General features: G+C 39.9%; 2 long non-coding RNA genes across 8 annotated transcripts in view; one reads left to right on the forward strand and one right to left on the reverse strand.

Moving 5' to 3' along the window:
* Positions 1 to 12,088, reverse strand: part of LOC109447520 (uncharacterized) — an 83,317-nt gene extending 71,229 nt beyond the window's left edge. For 6 of the 7 annotated variants that reach the window (XR_016019801.1, XR_016019798.1, XR_016019799.1 and 3 more), the window contains exons 1-2: positions 11,602 to 12,088; positions 6,849 to 6,905 (exon numbers count right to left, since the gene is read on the reverse strand). This is a non-coding gene — a long non-coding RNA (uncharacterized LOC109447520). Of the gene's footprint in view, position 1; positions 6,503 to 6,848; positions 6,906 to 11,601 lie in introns of those variants that run through there. The other variant, XR_016019803.1, reaches the window with a different exon arrangement.
* A 67-nt stretch (positions 12,089 to 12,155) lies between these two features.
* LOC141570529 (uncharacterized) overlaps positions 12,156 to 18,297 on the forward strand; it is a 37,197-nt gene continuing 31,055 nt past the window's right edge. Inside the window, exon 1 of the long non-coding RNA XR_016019806.1 lies at positions 12,156 to 12,595. This is a non-coding gene — a long non-coding RNA (uncharacterized LOC141570529). The remainder of the gene's footprint in view (positions 12,596 to 18,297) is intronic.

The raw sequence follows: 18,297 nt of genomic DNA on the forward strand, positions 1-18,297 counted from the left end.
CAGAGAGGCCGAGAAATAGAAAGAAGACAGAGACTTCTTCAGTGGTGTTAATGATTATTTCACATAATTTGGGCTATAGTGTCATGGGGGCTTCAGTTCACAAGATTTGCAGCATTGTGTTAACTGTTAGCACATTGAATTATTTCAAGCACGAGAAGCACATTATACCTTGAAAGTGCCACACAAATATTAAGTTGATCATTAGATGACTTAACCAGATGAGTAGTGTTTTCACAAGTCCCTTGTTTTGTTCTCACCAAATCTCCTGGGGCGACATAACAAGTGTTATCAAAACTATTACAACAATATGAGGAAGTAATTAAGCAGTTATTGAGTCCTCTGATTTCCAAGATTAACAAAAATGTAATTATCATACAGTGAATTTAAGATTGATGTGGCAATACAGATTTTATCATTAAATGCGTTTCTGTAAACCAGATGGGACAGGTGAGAGTATTTCTTGGGTCAAAAACTTAGGCTCCATCTCCCATTTCCTCCGTATCTCACATCTATCAGCAAATCCTGTCAGCTCTCCCTTCAAAATACATCTGCCTTCTGGCCACTTCTCAATCCCCACCACTACTAGCAGGCCACCGTGAATTCTCATCTGGATGGCTGCGTTCTCTGCACAGAATTCTGCAGGAAGAGGTCTAAAAATGAGAATCAGATCACATTACTGCCCTGCCTGAGAACCTCTGTGCCCTTCTCACCTAACCAGTACCTGCCTCCTATGTCTCCCATCTCTCCCCCTCCAGCCCTCTTGCCTTACTGTCCCTGTATCATTCCTAATTTGTTACAACCTCTGCACCCTTAAACATGCTGTTTTCTCAGTTTAGCAAATACTTTCCTCAGGCTTTCAAATGGTTCCCAGTTTCACATCCTTCAGGGCTCCAACCAAATATGCAGAGGTGTTCCTTGAATCCTTATCTAAATAAACTTCTGCATCCCTGCCACTCAGCGCCTCATACCCCACTTTATTATTTTTCATAGCATTTATCATGGCCTCAGAGTTTACTATTTACTCATTGCTTTTTCCCCTCCCTCGAAGGTAAGTGAGCTCCTTGGAAACCAGGACTTTGTTCACTGCTAAATCGCTAAATCCTAGAATAGTGCTGAGGATGTAAAAGGTATTTAAAGGACATTTGTAGAACAAATGAATGAATGGTCTGCACCCTAAAGTGAGCGCTTGTCAGGGCCCCAGGCTGCCTCTCAGGATGGAGTATGGATCCAATAACAGGGAGTAAAAACAATGGCAGATTTGGACCTAGGACAGTCTCATTCCAACCTCCGGATCCCATCAGCGAGTCCTCCCTCAGGAGCAGTGTGCTGGACTGAAATGAACAAGGCTTTGGGGAGCGAACTGGGTGGGAATTCTGGTTTGTCACTTGTTTTGGCTTTTAGGCAGGTTACTTCACCTATATGAATCTTAGTTTTCTCTACTAGAATAGGAAATAAACTTTTATTGTGTTAAACTGTGGAGATTTGGAGGTTGTTCCAGCCACCACTGTTAATTACCCTGACAAACAAGGATCACGCTCCTTGCTCTTCCATTGTGTCCTAAAACCCTCCTTTTCCCAGTCTTCTTTGCCTCACAAATCCCTTCTTCCCCATCTCCCTACACCCATTCTAGGATCCTCCTTTGACTCATCCCAGAACAGTAGGGGAAAAAAATTAACTTTTCCTCAAATTTGTATTTTGAAAATTTTCAAACATACAGAAAACTTGAAAGAATAGTAAAATTAATACTGGTGTGCTTTTCACTTAAATTCACCAATTATAACAATTTTGCAATATTTCCCACACACACTGTGTCTCGTCTCTCTCTCTCTCTCTCTACACACACACACACACACACACACACACACACACACACACACACACAACTGCAATCAATCTGATACTTCACAACTAAATACTTTATCATCCATTTCCTTAGAATGGACATTCTCTTACATATCACAGTGCCATTATTACACATAAAAATTTAAGCATTAATTAAATATCATCTAATAGTCCATAATCAAATTACCCCTAAAACAGAATTTATTTATAGAATTTATTTGATCTAAGATCTATTACATTTGGTTATGTCACTTTTAATTTAGAATATTTTTCCTGCCTTTTCCTTTTTCATGACCTAGAAATTTTGAAGAGTCCAGGTCAGATAATTTGAAGAATGTCTCATAGTCTGGATTTGTCTGTTTCTTCATAGTTAAATTCAGGTTAAACATTTTTGGCCAGAATATTCCACAGGTGATGTCGTACTTCCCACTACATCCATTAAGGGGCATTTAGTGTCAGTTTATTCCGTTATTGGTGATGTTAATTTTTTTTTAATAGTATTGTAAATAGTACCAATAGTACCAATGTTTCTTTCTTTCTTTTTTTTTTTTTTAAGATTTTATTGGGCAAGGGGAACAGGACTTTATTGGGGAACAGTGTGTACTTCCAGGACTTTTTTCCAAGTCAAGTTGTTGTCCTTTCAATCTTAGTTGTGGAGGGCGCAGCTCAGCTCCAGGTCCAGTTGCCATTCCTAGTTGCAGGGGGCGCAGCCCACCATCCCTTGTGGGAGTCGAATTGGCAACCTTGTGGTTGAGAGGACGCGCTCCAACCAACCGAGCCATCCAGGAGGCAGCTCAGCTCAAGGTGCCGTGTTCAATCTTAGTTGCAGGGGGTGGAGCCCACCATCCCTTGCAGGACTTGAGGAGCTGAACAGGCAACCTTGTGGTTGAGCGCCCACTGGCCCATGTGGGAATCGAACCGACAGCCTTTGGAGTTAGGAGCATGGAGCTCCAACCTCCTGAGCCACCAGGCCGGCCCCGATGATATTAAATTCGACCAATTCCTTTATGATAGTGTCCACTAGATTTCCCCAAGGGAAAAATATAACTTTCCCCTCTGTTCTTAATAAGTAATTTGATAAATATGATATTTTGAGACTGTGTTAATATTCTGTCCCCCAAAAGCCTTTCTCTTAATGCTTTTAGCATCTCTGGATGATTTTTTTCCTGAATCAGTTATTACACTGGGGACTGCAAAATGGTGATTTTTCTAAATCTCTCTTTCCTTGTACATTTATGAGCTGGCATTCTTCTGTAAAGAAGTGCTTTCTCTTTTACCTCTCTTCTCCATTCTTGCTCTCTCTCTCCTCATGGATAATTTTTAAGTTCAAAGTTTTATAATCCAGTATTCAAACAGATCCATGGATCAGCAATGTCCGCATCGCCTGCACTGCTTAACAATGTAAATTTTCAAACACCACCCCGACCTATTCATCAGAATACTATATCTTGGGGCTGGAGGGGTGGGGGAAATTCCTGGCATCTGTGTTATTACTGACATTATTCATTTGATGCTCAAACTGTCCCAAACTTGCCTAGGAGAAGCCCCTTCAGGCCCAGCACTGTATTTGGTTGATATGTCCTATTAGTCTTTGAGAACTTCCTTGTGTGAGGGGACAATCATCTTATACTTTCCCTACTTGGCTGTGTCAGACCTGTAGTTAACCACTTCTCCAAGGAGCCCTGGCCCCTTTCATTGGGGAATGGTATTTAGAAATCAAATAGGGATGCTAGCTGCTCTCTTTGTTACTGGTATGTCCCTGTTTACAGGCCCATTCAGTAGAAACAGCAAGGAAATACATATTTTTTAAATACTGATACCTCCAAATTGAATCCACACCATAGGATTTTCTGCTATCCTCATTCCTGATTTGTATCCCTCTTCTCCTACAAAGTGTCAATATATTGTGGACAAAAAAGGGGTTCTATGGAAAGTAATTTCACAGGGTGATCTGCCCATAAATTCCTAACTGGGCAGGTCATGGTGGGTAGTCACGCCCCAGGCATATAACATTAGTGAAAGGTTTATCTTTGCCTTAAGCAAACTCTGTCCATTGTTTTTGTGCATCTAGGTTAACACACCACTGAAAGAAGGGTAACTGCTTTAAGGGAGCACCTAATCTTGTTAATTACCCTATAATCCAATCCCCCCTTGCTTTCTCCTACCTTCGCATAATCCTCCTTCCCTCCCTAATTCCAAATACATAAAAGAAACTGCAAAACTGTCCCTCTCTGAAGCATTTGAGATCTTGCTTCCTGGCAGCATTGTCAGTTTGGGCTAAAATAAACTCTTATAAAAATTCTCTACAGGTTTGGACATTTCTTATGTCAACAGTACTCATTATTATATTAAAGAAGACATCCTCCTTTGTACAACAAACTGATTTTCATTCCTCTCTCTCAAGTTATACATAAAGTGGCATTTTATTTCTAAATCAGGTTGAATTTTCTTTAATTTTAAAGCATTCTCCACCGGAGTTCAATGTACCTACTGTAGTTGCCTATTAGTGGGAAACATGAGAGATTGTGGTAACAAGATATCATCCTCTGGTTACCAGGGGATAACCCCCATTATGTACATAGTTACCTTTCTGCTCTTGTTTTAAAGCAAATGATACACATTACATTTATTCCATAATGTAATCTTCAGTAAAAAATACACTGACCTTACTCTGTAAAAATAAAACTCATATATCTATATACACACACATATAAACTTACATAGAAAATATAAAACACACCAAAATGTTTGGGTGGTTACATTACAGATGGCTAGAATTCCTGCTAATTCTTAGTACTTTCCAAATTTTATATAGTGAGTGCATGTTCTTTTTATATTTAGAGGAAAAATATTATTTCTAAAGAGCTGTTAAGTCAACTGTAACTGAAAAATAAACAAACAATTTTCTAAAAAGAGCTGTTTAATTTTCAGAGCCTATATAAAACACGAGTAGATAATGCATAGTTTTAGAACTGTCATTTCAACTGCACTGATCAAAAGTAATAAGAAATCCTTTAAAAAACCAGAAATATTGCAATGTTGGAGGACATTGTAACCAAGTTTGTATAATTTAAGACAAAAACCCTCAGAAACCAAAGAAAACAAAACAGCTAACATGTACTGAACACTCACTACAGGCCAGGTTCTGTTCTAGCATTTACATGTATTATGTCATTTAATCCTCACATTAACTGTATGGGGTAGAACATTATTATCCTCATCTACTGAGAAGAGATCTGAGACTCAAAGCCACACGGCCACCTAAAACTGAGAAAAGCACTTACTCTGGTCTTTGTATATAATCAAGCTCCTACTGTCAGTTGTTTGGTGAGAATTCTAAATGCACCTCTGTGCAAAAATTCTCTCTTACCCCATAGCTTACTTCACATTCAAATGATCTTCCGCTCATTGCACTCAGAGTCTAAAAACACTTAAGGAGCAGAGAACGGATATTTAACAAAATTAGTTTTTCATCAGAAACAGAAAGTTTGAAAAATAGGGATATACAAGTCTCTGTTTGCACTTTGCTACATTTTCTTCTAGTCTTTATTTTTCTTCAATAGATCTTTTTTGATAATTTGGTCATTTGCTGTTTTCATCTATCATCACAGCCATATTATTATATATCTTTCAGATCCATCATTTTTCAGTGTTACATCATTTTCAGTGATGTAGATATACCATAGCTTATTTAACCATTTCTCTGCTGCTGGCTTTTTATGTTGCAACCAATTTTTCATCTAATAATTCAGCAACAAGCATCTTCATGCCTGTATTTGTCCTCCCCCATATTTATCCCTTCATTTATCAAATATTGACAGAACACCTGATGAATTCCAGACACTGGATTAGGAGTTGGGTTTAAGATATTTTCCCCTAGGATAGTATTTCAAGGTTGAAAAGTTTTATGTCTCAATATATATCGTGAAAATGTTTTTTAGAAGGTCAACATCAGATTATTCTAAAAGAATTCTTTAAAAAGGAAAAAAAACGATGTAAAAACTTTTAGTTATTAGATTACTGATGACTACGCCATTATGTATTGAAACCTCAAAATAGGTATATATATTTGTAGATTTCAAATCACTTCTGATAGGAAAAAAATAATGAAAAAAATTTATAGTAGTTTTTGCCTAGCTATAACTCAAAATCCAGACACAATAAAAGAAAATGGTGATAAATTTGCCTACATGAAAGTAAAAATTGTAGCAAACATTATAAAGAAAGTCAAAAGACAAATATCAAACTGGCAGTTAATATTTGCAAAATACAGTCAGCTCTCTGTATTCACTGGTTCTGCATTCGCAGATTCAACCAACAAATCGAAAATATGCAGAAAAAAATTACATTGTTGCTGACATGTACTATGTAGTAGGCCTATGATGGTTGTCTCTGTACTGAACATGTATAGACTTTTTTGTGACTATTCCCTAAACTATACAGTATAACAACTATCTACTTAGCACATACATTGTATTAGGTATTATATGTAATCAGATAATTTAAAGTATACAGGAGGACACGTAGGTTATATGCAAATACTATGCCATTTTACTTAAGGGACTCAAGCCTCTTTGGATTTTGGTATCCTCTGAGGGTCCTGGAATCAGTCTCCCTCAGATACTGAGGAGCAACTGTATATCATGAAGATCTTGTGTTTCTAATGAAAAAGAACATTTAAAAATGAAGAAAAAAATAACCAAAACCCTATAGAAAAATGTACAAAAGACATACACATGGTTAACAATAAGTGACATTCAAATGATCCTTAAACAAGTGAAAAAAAATCTTCAGCTTCACTATTAGAGAAATGCAAATTAATACTACAGTTAGATATCATTTTTCACCTATCTAGTTTGCAAAGGTGTGTGAGTTTGACAACACATTTTATTATTCTGTTGGTGAGGCTGTGGGAAAACGCTCTCATTCAACACTGGTGGAAATACAAATGGTATGACTTCTGTGGAGAATTGGACAATATCTAACGAAGACACATTTGCATTTACCTTTTAATAGGATAATCTCTCTTGTAGGAATTCTCCCTGAAGATGCACAACCCATATCTGAAACAACATACGTGTAATGTTAATCATTGTGGCATTATTTGTAATAGCAAAATATTAGAAACAACCTAAATGTTCTTCCATAGAAGACTGGTTTAAAAAAGAAAAAAAGCTATATTCCCAGAGGGAAATACTACTCAGCCAAACAAAAGAATGAAAAGGGGGACACGCCAAAGAGAAACTAAAAGGGCCAAGAGGCAATGGCACCCCACTAGCAACAAGTACACCTAAAGCCCAGATGATTTTGGTTTCTAAATATCATACCTCACTGAAAGGAACCAGAGTTACCTGGGGTAATGGCAGTTCACTACAAAGTGACCTACAAGTTCAAAGTACAAGGTGAGCTTGAAGTATCTTGTGCCAGAGAGCTAGAAAGAACACAAAGGCTGATGGAGATAGGTCAAAAGTTTATAGTAAGGGGACTTGTACTGACCAAATCTGAGATAATTTAAGCATTAACCCCCCCGCCAAAAACCAACCAGATAGTCATGGGTTATAACACACTGAATAAATAAAAACAAAAACTGTAAGTCAATTTAGTAAATGCCATTAAAAACATAAGAAAATGAAAAGGAAAGAAAAGGTGTAAGGTGGGGAAAAGGACAGCTCTTTTATACAGAAAAATGTAGAGGGTTTGATAGAATTGCAAAGTCACTATTTTGCAACTGCAAAGTAATAACTAACCTTGGGTAAACACATGTTATTTGTATAAGATCACAAAATGATTTCCTGAACTATCTTCTGGCTCTATCTATGATCTAGGATTAACAGACTTTGAAATGGAAAGCCTTGATCGGATAAGGGAAAAACTATGGGATCCTTACTTTAGTATGTTTTTTCCTTTCTCCCCAAAGCTGAAAATCACAATTTACAAGTCCAATGTGAGCAGATCCCCAGCTCTTGACCTTGAATTCTTTTCATCTTTTGTCACAAGGCTACAAGATACGTTGGAACTACCTGCTAAAGGAGGCTTCAGCATAAACAAAATTGAAGACAAATGTCAAATTGTGACTTAATATTTGTAATATATATCATAGATAAAAGTATGATGTCCCTAATATAAATATTACCGTGTTTCCCGGAAAATAAGACGTAGCCAGACAATCAGCTCTAATGCATCTTTTGGAGCAAAAATTAATATAAGACTCAGTCTTATTTTACTATAAGACTGAGTATAATATAATACCTGGTCTTATATTAATTTTTGCTCCAAAAAACGGGTTACAGCTGATTGTCTGGCTAGGTCTTATTTTTGGGGAAACAGGGCATATTGTTATTTTTATGTTAAAGCAGTGGAGAAAAAGATCCTGTTTAGCCTGTTGAGCCAGATAAAGTGTCCCATCTCCAGCCTAAAGCATGCATTTTGGGAGGAAAGTAAAGCCTCTCAACATTTCCTTGATCTCTCTCTAAGAGAGAAAGCTAGAGGGCAGAAGCCCATAATAACGCTGCTCCAACTCAGGGTAGGGTCTCCACAGGTCACCCACCCATTTCATCCTGCCATTATCTGTTGGCCAGTACAACTGTTGGCTCAGTGTAACTGTTAAGAGTACTCCCTTTCACTCTCAAAAGTGTCTAAGTTTGGACCATACATGGTTTCCCTACTTTTAAAAGCATGAGACCCCTCATACTTTTCAGGGAAGACTTCATTTGGCTGATGTTGAAGGGTAAATGCCAAGCTCGAGAGAGGAGCAAGACTGAAATGTGGCAGAAATGGTTCCCCCCACAAATTTCCTTGTTTTAATCTCTAGAACTATAGATGTGTTACCTGACATGGCAAAAAGGAAATATTGTATAATTAAGTGTGCTGAGATGGGAAGGTTCCTGGATTGTCCAGGTGAGCCCAACCTAGTTACGCAGATCCTTAACATTGGAGAAACTTTCCTGGCTGAGTTCACAGTTAGAGAGAGAAGTGACTGTGGAAGAATGCTCAGAAAGATGCAACACTGCTGGCGTTGAAAATGAAATAAGGGGCTTGTAAGGCAAGGAATGTGGGCAGCCTATAGTGGCTCAAAAAAGCAAGGAAACAGATTCTCCCCTAGAGCCTCCAGGAAAGAATACAGCCCTGCCAATACCTACAGAACTGTAAGATACTAAATCTGCGTTGCTTTGAGCCATTGTGTGGTAATTTGTTACAGCAGCAACAGAAAACTAATATATGGAATTGACAGCAGTTCTAACAAGCCTTGAGGGGGCTAACAAGCCATCCACTCATTTAACAAATATTTAAGTCCTTATATATCCCTGAGCCAGTGGAGAATAAGATGGACTTGTGTCGTGCGGGAGACCCTGCTCGCTGCGCCATTTGTTGTGCAGGGCGGCCTTGGGGGTCTCTGCTCCCGCTCCCCACATAACGCAGGATAAGGTGACGCCAAAAAGGAACACCCACGGAGCCGTAGGTAGGGGAGTCATACCACTATAGTCTCGCTGGGGGCTGGGTTGGAGACACAGGAGGCAGGAGCCACAGGATCCGCAACCCGCCATCCACTTGTCTCTGCCAAGCAATCTCACTTGCTAGCAATCCGCTTCTCTGCAATCTGCAATCCACACTCCGCCGCTTGCTAGCTCAGCCACCATCTTCTTGCTAGCCCCCATTTTCTGCTAGCATAGCCTCAGCAGTTATATTAGTGGCCAATGGCTCACTGGTTACAGCTGATGGCCAACTAGCCAACAGCTGATGGCCATGCAATCACAGGTGATGGCCGTTTACTACCTGAGCCAGCACCTTTCCACGTGAGGCCGAGAGCCTGGAAACTGCACTCCTGGCTCTGTCCCCACAAACTCCTTGACAAGTTGTGGGGACAGAGCCCCAGAAAGCAGTTTCCAGGCTCTCGGCCTCACATAGACAGGTGCTGGCTCAGGTAGTAAATGGCCATCACCTGTGATTGCATGGCCATCAGCTGTGGCTAGTTGGCCGTCAGCTGTAACCAGTGAGCCATTGGCCACTAATATAACTGCTGTGGCTAAGCTAGCAGAAAGAATGGGGGCTAGCAAGATGGTGGCTGGGCTGGCAAGTGTGGATGGCAGTTTGCGGACAGTGTGGATCCAGCCTCCAGTGAGAGTATAGTGCCGCCAGAGAGAATATAGTGGTATGACTCCCCTACCTATGGCTCCGTGGGTGTTCCTTTTTGGCCTCACCATATCCTGCGTTCTTATGTGGGGAGCGGGAGCAGAGACCCCGCAGGTCGCCCGGCATGACAAATGGCGCAGCGAGCAGGGTCTCCCGCACGACAAAGCTCCACTAGGACAGAGACCAAATTTGTTTTTGCTCACTACTAAAGGTACTTCAATCAAAAGAGGGTAGCTTACGCTGTGGTAACCAACAACCCCAAAAGTCTGTATCTCAAGAGAAAAGTTTCTCTTTCACATGCAACATGTTCATCATGGGTCACCATGGGGGCTCTGCTGGTCTTCACCAGGGATGCAGGTTGAGGAAGCTATCACCGTGTGGCATTAAAATTAAACGCAAACAGAGACCAGCCTTGAAGGTTCTCTGAGCAGATAAAAAAGTGTAGTCATTAAATTAGCTTAATTACCAATCACTGTTAAGACACTGCTTTTTCACTTATGTAAGCTGCTTTGTACCAGCATACTCCTGAGTCCCATTCCACGTCCTGGTTTGAATGATCTAGTTTTGCAAACTGTCTTTTTAGTGTGTGCAAAATAATTTTTTGCCAGTAATTCATTGGTTTTACTTTGGCTATTTCTGAACCTTTGACATTGGAAAGTTGCCTGTTGCTGGGCAAGCGAAAGAGGGAAAAGAGCTCTGGAGGACCAAAAAGTGGCAATTAAATGCTGTATCTGAAAATATCCTGTCACATCCACTTATACCTCATTGACCCAGGGTCAGGAAGTATAATCCCGTTACCGCGTTTCCCAGAAAATAAGACCGGGTCTTCTATTAAGTTGTGCTCCAAAAGACGCATTAGAGCTTAGGTTCAGGGACTGTCCTGAAAAATCATGCTAGCGCTTATTTTCTAGTTCGGTCTTATTTTCAGGGAAACACGGTACATGCTGAAAGGGGGTGAAATTGGCAACATTCGGTGATGATTAATGATGCTTAGCATCAATACTAATTCAACAAATGAATCAATTCGAAGGAGTAAGAGGTTTTATCTAATGGAAACAGTGAACAGGAGGAAAAGGAGACAGATGGTCAGCGACTAATTAGATGGGCAGGGTGTGAAAAAGCGGTTTGACTACTAGATTTTCAGTCTGGATTAGTGTAGGAAGGGTGATGCCAATTGAAAAAAAAAAAGAGATTAGGTGCTGTGGGGGCAGAGCCCCAGAAAGTAGTTTACAGGCTCTCGGCCTCACGTGGAGGGGTGCTGGCTCGGGTAGAAGATGGCCATCAGCTGGGGCTGGTTGGCCGTCAGCTGTAGCCATTGAGCCATTAGCCACTAATATAACTGCTGCGGCTACGGAGGAGAGTGAAAAGAGAGTCGTCGGTGGGTTGCAAACAAAACGGACAGCAGGTCCCACGTCCAGTGAACCCAGCCTCCAGTGAGACCATAGTGGTATGGCTCCCCTACCTATGGCTCCGTGGGTGTTCCTTTTTGGCCTCACCATATCCTGCGTTCTTGTATGGGGAGCGGGAGCAGAGACCCCGCAGGCCTCCCTGCACGACAGGTGCACATTTGGATGTGTGCCTACGTGTGATTAGCAGAGTGCAGCTGAGACACCTACATTTTGACCTCACCTTTTGCTGGGTAAGATGTGCAATCTCCGCTTCAGGCCTTTTGCTCAGGATGCACACTGTTTCTCCTCTGTGTCAGGTGCTGCAGACTCAGCTCCAAATGAGAATTGGTCGCTGCTCTAGGGTGGATGGACAAACACACACAGGTAAGAAGTATGTACGGTGCTTTACATGAATCACTTCAAAACATTTCGTAAGATATAGTTATGTTCCTTTTATAGTAAAGATAATTGACGATCTGAAATCCAGCGCAGCTATGTAATCTTGTGCAAATCACTTCACTTCTCTGAGCCTTCGGTCCTTCAGTTGTAAAAGGTGGATACTTCCTATGAGTGTTGTGAGGCCGCGGGGCTGGCGGAAGGGTCAGAGTCGTAAGACGCACAGGTGCGGCGCGCAACACACACTGCTCAGACCTCCCCTCGCACTTTGCTGGGGACCAGTAACCAGAGAAGGGAACCGGGGGGTGGAGGGGATGGAGGGGGGACTTCGTCCCGCCCTTAGCCGCGCAAAAAGATGACATCACGCTCACCCTTGACACATCCGGAGCCGCCCCAAAGCGGAAAAAAGACGAGACGCGACCCACAGCTCGCGCGACGCACTGACGTCACGCCACTCCCTGCCTCCGCTGCGCGCTGACGTCACTCCGCGGGCGACCTTGCTTCGAGACCCGGGTCTCCGGAGCGCGAATGTGAGAGGGGTGAGCCAGTGTCGAGAGCGGTGGGTCTAGCGTGGAGTAATTGTGACATCAGTGTGTAGTGACCGACGGCTTTGGGCTCCTTAAAGGGATGCATCTGAAACAAGAGGGCGCCTCGTCTGATGGTTGCACCGCGACTGCCTGCCGTTGGGATGGGTAGCTCCCCAGAGCAATGTAGTGCTGTCTCTCTGGAGAATTAATGGAAGAACATGACCGCTAATTCAAAATTCTTTCAAGAGTTGCATACACGTATTTCCTCTACCCATTTTCCATTCATTCTTCAACCCGTTCCATCTGTTAAAGGTTAGTTATTTTAAAAAAGGTAAAATCACAAATATATTCGTATGCAAATGTACAAATAAAAAATGAACGTGTCAGAGTTTAATTCATTAATGAGGAACCTGTAAGATGTTACAAAGAATCCTAACGAACATATAGTTTGTAAGGTATTCTGAAATGAATTTACACATCTCCTTCCCCTACTTCTCCTCCATCCAATGGATCAGCAAATTATTTTGACTCGATTTCCAAAGTTGGATTTATCTCTTCACAAACACCATCTCAACCTGAGCAGAAATTATCTATGGGACACACTACTGCTTCCCAATTGGCCTCACCCCCAAATGGCCTCACCTCTCAAATCTGTTCTCTACACAACTTCCAAAGCAATCAGAAAAGAAAACAACAACAACAACAAAATGACAAAAAGTATAATCTAGATTATGTTGCTCCCATTTTTTTAATTTTTGTTTTTTTCAATTGTATTTATGTTGCTCTCTTTTTTAAAATCAACCAGTAGTTTCTCCTTTGCTAGGAGAATTAAATCCCCTGCACTCCTTACACTTGCTCACAAAGAACTACATGATCTACTGTGTGTCTTCACCTAATTCATTTCTCGCTTCCTGTCTCCCCACTGCTTGGAAAATTCTTTTCCCTGAATTTTGCATTGTTGCCTCTTTTTCGTCTTCAGATCTCAGCTTGATTTGTATTGCCCACTCAGAGAGGCCTTCCCAGATCTTCTAAAGTGGCTACTCAGTCATCCTATTAAAATTTTAAATCTCTTTAGAGCCATGATCACTTTGATACATGACTTATTTGTTTATTGTTCATCTCCCAGACCTAATTAAAATGAAAGTAGGTAAATTCGATGCAAAACTCTTATCTATGCTGTTGTCAAAAACCACACTCTACATACTAAATAAAGCAGAAAGATGGGTTTATTGCAAGGCTTTCTACTTGCAAGATGGCTAACTCAAGGCTACAAGAGTAATAAGTTCCAAGTTGCTCACAGACTGAGAGATTTTTATGGGATATGTAAAGAAGTTATTTGGCTTTTTCATTGGATTGGTTGCCCAGTAGTTTCCTCTCAATCTAGATCAGAGAGGCTGAATCAGAGGAAGAAGGAAGTCCAGAGATGGCATGAACAGACTTGGTGTTTGGGGATTGGCTGGTGTCTTCTGCTGATTTCTGAGAAGAGCTGTGAACTACAGTAAGGTTAGATTAAGTTCCCTTTGTGCTGTGTCTCCGTTTTTTTTTCTTGACATAAGTGACTCAATTTTAGTTTGGCTCTATACTGTTTACCCCTTATTCTCAGCTGGTAGAACACTAAATGAGTTCAGCACATTTCATTTCCCACTTGGAGCTTTTTTATTTAAATTAAGTGATTAATTGTCATAACAGAAGGTCTAATCATTTAAAACAAGTGTTTCACGAGATGTGCTTACAAAATATATCTGGTTATTTTATTTGAAAAATACTTTGGATTAAGGAAAAATGGTGTAAAAAATGTTTTCTCTGCTTGATTTCCAAAAGATATTATGACAGATTTATTTTCAAGGATGCCAACAGTCTTTTTTTTTAAATTGCCTAGATCAGTTGTAATCTAGAAAAATAACTGGTTTGATATTCCAATCTAAGGTCGGTGGAATGAAACATTAAAAACTTCCTTTAGCAGACAGTTTTTGCTTGTGTCTTTGGGCAAGCTCTGTGTTCGATGCTGGAGGATTCCAAATAAAATCTGGTGAAAGTGACATTTGCGTTTGGTTTTTCAATATGAGTAGAGTGAGACTGAGTAGGTGAAAAGAAAAGAGACTGGCACAGGTATAAATTCAGGTTATGTTTTGGAGACAGAATATACCTGGAAGGGTAGGCAGGAGCCCAATAATAAGGGTAGGCAAGGGCCATAAAATTGAAGAGTTTGGATCTTATCCCATGTGGGAAGCCAGCACAGATTTTAAACTGAGTTGTGACGTCCTCTATTTTTAGTGTTGTAATAGATAAGGTTGTAACTAATTGGGCAACATTAGCTGTGTAAGTATGCTAAAATAAACCTTACATGTTATACTTAAGAAAAATCAGGTACTAGTAGGTGATTATGAGTGAAAGGAGTTTCTAGTAGATCTTAGAATTATACATTAGAGCTAAATGAGATATTTAAAAAGGTTTTTTAGCAATTATTCATAAGGCACCAGTCATGAGGCAGGCACATGAGGGCACCTCAGGCTCTCCTAAGTATGTCAGAAGATCTAACAGGAAATTGTGAAATTTCACCTCAACAAGGCTGACAACGGTGATTAAAATTTCACATTCCTTTGCTTTGGGTTGGAATTTATAGGGACTCATTATGGGAACACTGATAACCTCAGGCTGATCAGAAACTTTGATAGGATGATATAGGTATCTGTTTTTTTTAAAAGAGAAAACGAACCAAAATTTAGCTTGCTAGCTAAAATTATTCAGAATGTGAAAAAGCCTATGAAGTCAAGGGGAATATTCAGGAGAGAAAAGTAATACAATTCATATCCCACCTCTACACTCTCTTTTACGTAAAATCGTAACCTGCTCTCCTCCCCTGTTTTCCAGCTTAGTGATTGATGGCCCCACCATTCATTCAGCTACAAAACCCAGAAGCCTGGGCATCGGTTTCAGTTCCTGCCTCGATTTATTTCTCCTATTTAATCACACATCAAACTATGGACTCTACTTCTGAAACTTTTCTAGAATTTTACCCTCTTCTTTATGTTACCGTAGACTCAAAGGGTTCGCTTGCCTGTGTGCATCCAAGCCAAAAAAGAGACACGAGCAGGAGTTTGCAGCAAAGAAAGTAAAGGTGTATTTAGGAACTGGTGCTAAGCTGGGAGACACAGGTGAGCCAATACCCTCAAAAACCTGACTCCCAGATGGCCTCTAGTGTCTAGATTATAGAAGGGAAACGTCATTAATCATGGCTGCCATGGGCGTTGGCATCATGGGCTCTGCCGATTGGTCGGGGCTCAGGCAGGGAGCAATTGATCATGGCTTCAGGTCCTGGTGTCAGTCGTGGCCTTGTTTGTTCCGCTGTACAGGGGATGCCTGCCGTCTGTGGGGCAGTTCTGCTTTCATGAGTGGAGCGGAAACACAACTGACGCCAAGGCTCTATCTTTGTTTGACTAAAGTCTTATTCTAGTTTGAGCTTTTGTTATTGTATCTTGGTCATGGTTGATAGACTTGAACTTTAGTCTTAAGTGAGTTTGACGCTGACCAGAATCTAAAGTCTTATGGGCTTAATGAGTGAAAGGAGTGGGCATACAGTATCTGTACAGGTAGGAGGGTCTGGGGGAAAGAATGCAAGTGAGCCCTAGTTTTATGGGGCTGAACAAAGATCACTTGGCTTAAAGCAGAATGCACACTAAAGAAATGAAGTTCACGTACAGGTACATTTATTCACACTGTCGTGGCCTTGCTTGATGTTAGGGGAAACACTCTTCCTTCACCACATTATGGCTTTTCCCTTGGCTTTGCAGGGTAGGTAGAATTATCAAAGGGACTGTTGAGCAAACCAAGATATATGTGACCCTGCCCCAAAAAGATAAATGATGCATAATGCAATAGGGAAGAAAATATGTCACTTTGTCTAATTCCTGTGAGGTGTCCTTCTATATCCAGGAGTTATGCTTGCTTAGCTATTTAGTTTTTATTAGGAAAGAGGAGGCATGTGTCCTTCAGTGTCCTGAATGAGCTAGAAGTGGTGATTGGTTATCGTAACTGAATCTGCCTCAAGTGATGTAAACAGGTATGACGGGATGTCACCACAGGCTCACCATTCCTGCCTCAGGAAAAGTTATAACATGGTCAGATCATGCCCTTTCTGGGCATTTGGGCCTGGTGGCGTTCATACATAAATGCAAGTGATAACTCGTGCTTATCATTGTCTGGGATAGTGACATGGTTCAGGACATGCTACCCCCAAATAGGGCACCGTGGCATATTGAATATTTTAAGCCGAGGAAGTCTGAGAAAACAGCAGAAGCAGGAAGGTCACTTTGACTTCCCCTGGCCTTCTTCCCTGAAACAGGTCGTAAAACCCTCATGTTCCAGGGGCCCTCCCTGTAGCTGGAAAGGAGCTTCCTTATCTCTAGAGACAAAGGGACACGGAGAAGAATCCAAACAAACAAGTTTCGCTAAGTTTCTTACCTCATACTCTTTGTCCTGTCATGTTTCTCCACACTGTCTGTTCTTCATCAACCTAGCATAAAAATACTCCTGATTAACCCTTTCTTTACGTCTGCATTTCCTGTGAAGGCTCCCATGTCACATAAAATTTACATTAAATAAATTTTGTATGCTTTTTTCTTGTTAATCTGTCTTTGTCAGTTTAAATTTCAGACCCCTCCAGGGATCCTAGGAGGACTGAGGAAAACTTTTTCCTCCCCTATAATAGTAATAAAAATTAAAAAAACAAATAAACAACTTTCAGCTTATTCTATGTCCTGAAACTACCATCGCTTTGCAATGATAAAAAATCAAAGTAAACCCTAGCCTAGTGAGGTAGAAACTGTAGTTGCCTATCTAACAGCTATTTTTTCTCATTTTTTACAATACTTGACACATACTAAAAAAAAATTATTCAGTTGAAACAAATTTAACTGGAAATCCTGTATTTTATTTGACAATCCTAACATTAATGTATCCAACAGTCATATTCCTCAGTAACATATCTTCATATAAACATATTCAAATTAGCAAAAAAAAATTTTTTTACTAATTAGAAACATTTTATTTAAATGTGCCAAATAAAAACCCACATTTTCAGACCATAGGTTGTTAATATGTTCAATAAAAATTTATGTTATTTTACTGCTGTGAATTTACAGAGTAATAATCTGGATTCACTTTGATTAGATGGTAAAAAATAATTTTTTTATGGTGGTAATTTTTTCTCTGTCAAACATGAATTTTATAGATAATGATATAAACCAATATAAAACTAGAACTCCTCTCCTCATAGTTTTGAAAAATACGTAATAAAAAGCCATATCAGAGGTATCAGATTATTTTTTAATAAATATAAACTATATGCTATGGAAAAAAAATGAACTATTCTGACAACATTGAGGAAAATTTGTGCAAGATTTTGAAATGGCAAAAAAAGATTACTGAGTATTCTGTCTTGTGCATCCTTCTGGATTATCTCCCTTGATTTTCTTTGCGCTATTTACAACTCTAAATGGTAGGTAAGTGAGAGCATTACAAATGACTTGTCTATAAATGTGTAAATGAATTCTGTCCAGTGGAGGGACAATTGATTTCTCTCTCCACCTTGTGTAAAAAGCCAGTTTTGCATCTGTTTACCAACTCGTTTTAGCATTCCTTATCTAGCTAGCTAGCTACTATCACTTGGAATTCTTTGAACTTGTTATAATCTTACTGGTTCCTTCACCGATTAACAAATCAAATATAAAACCTTTGACACCTATTCATTTTATATTTGTACGAGAATCATGGTTTTTACCTTTAGAAAATATCCTTTAGGAATACATTTTGAAAGATAAATCAGTTCACTGATATTTGATCAGTTAGTGCTAAGATATATTCTCAATCATCTCAGAAGGCTTTTTTTAAATAAAAAAATTTTAGCAATTCCTAAGCAAGTTATTTCTTTACATATACTTTTGGTAATATTTCTTGCTGAAGGGAAATAACTGTAATGACCAAAAAGATAAAATCTGAGGCATTGTTTGTCATAG

The sequence above is a fragment of the Rhinolophus sinicus genome, chromosome 17, assembly GCF_057876585.1.
Source record: "Rhinolophus sinicus isolate RSI-liver-muscle chromosome 17, RSI-T2T, whole genome shotgun sequence".
NCBI lineage: Eukaryota > Metazoa > Chordata > Mammalia > Chiroptera > Rhinolophidae > Rhinolophus > Rhinolophus sinicus.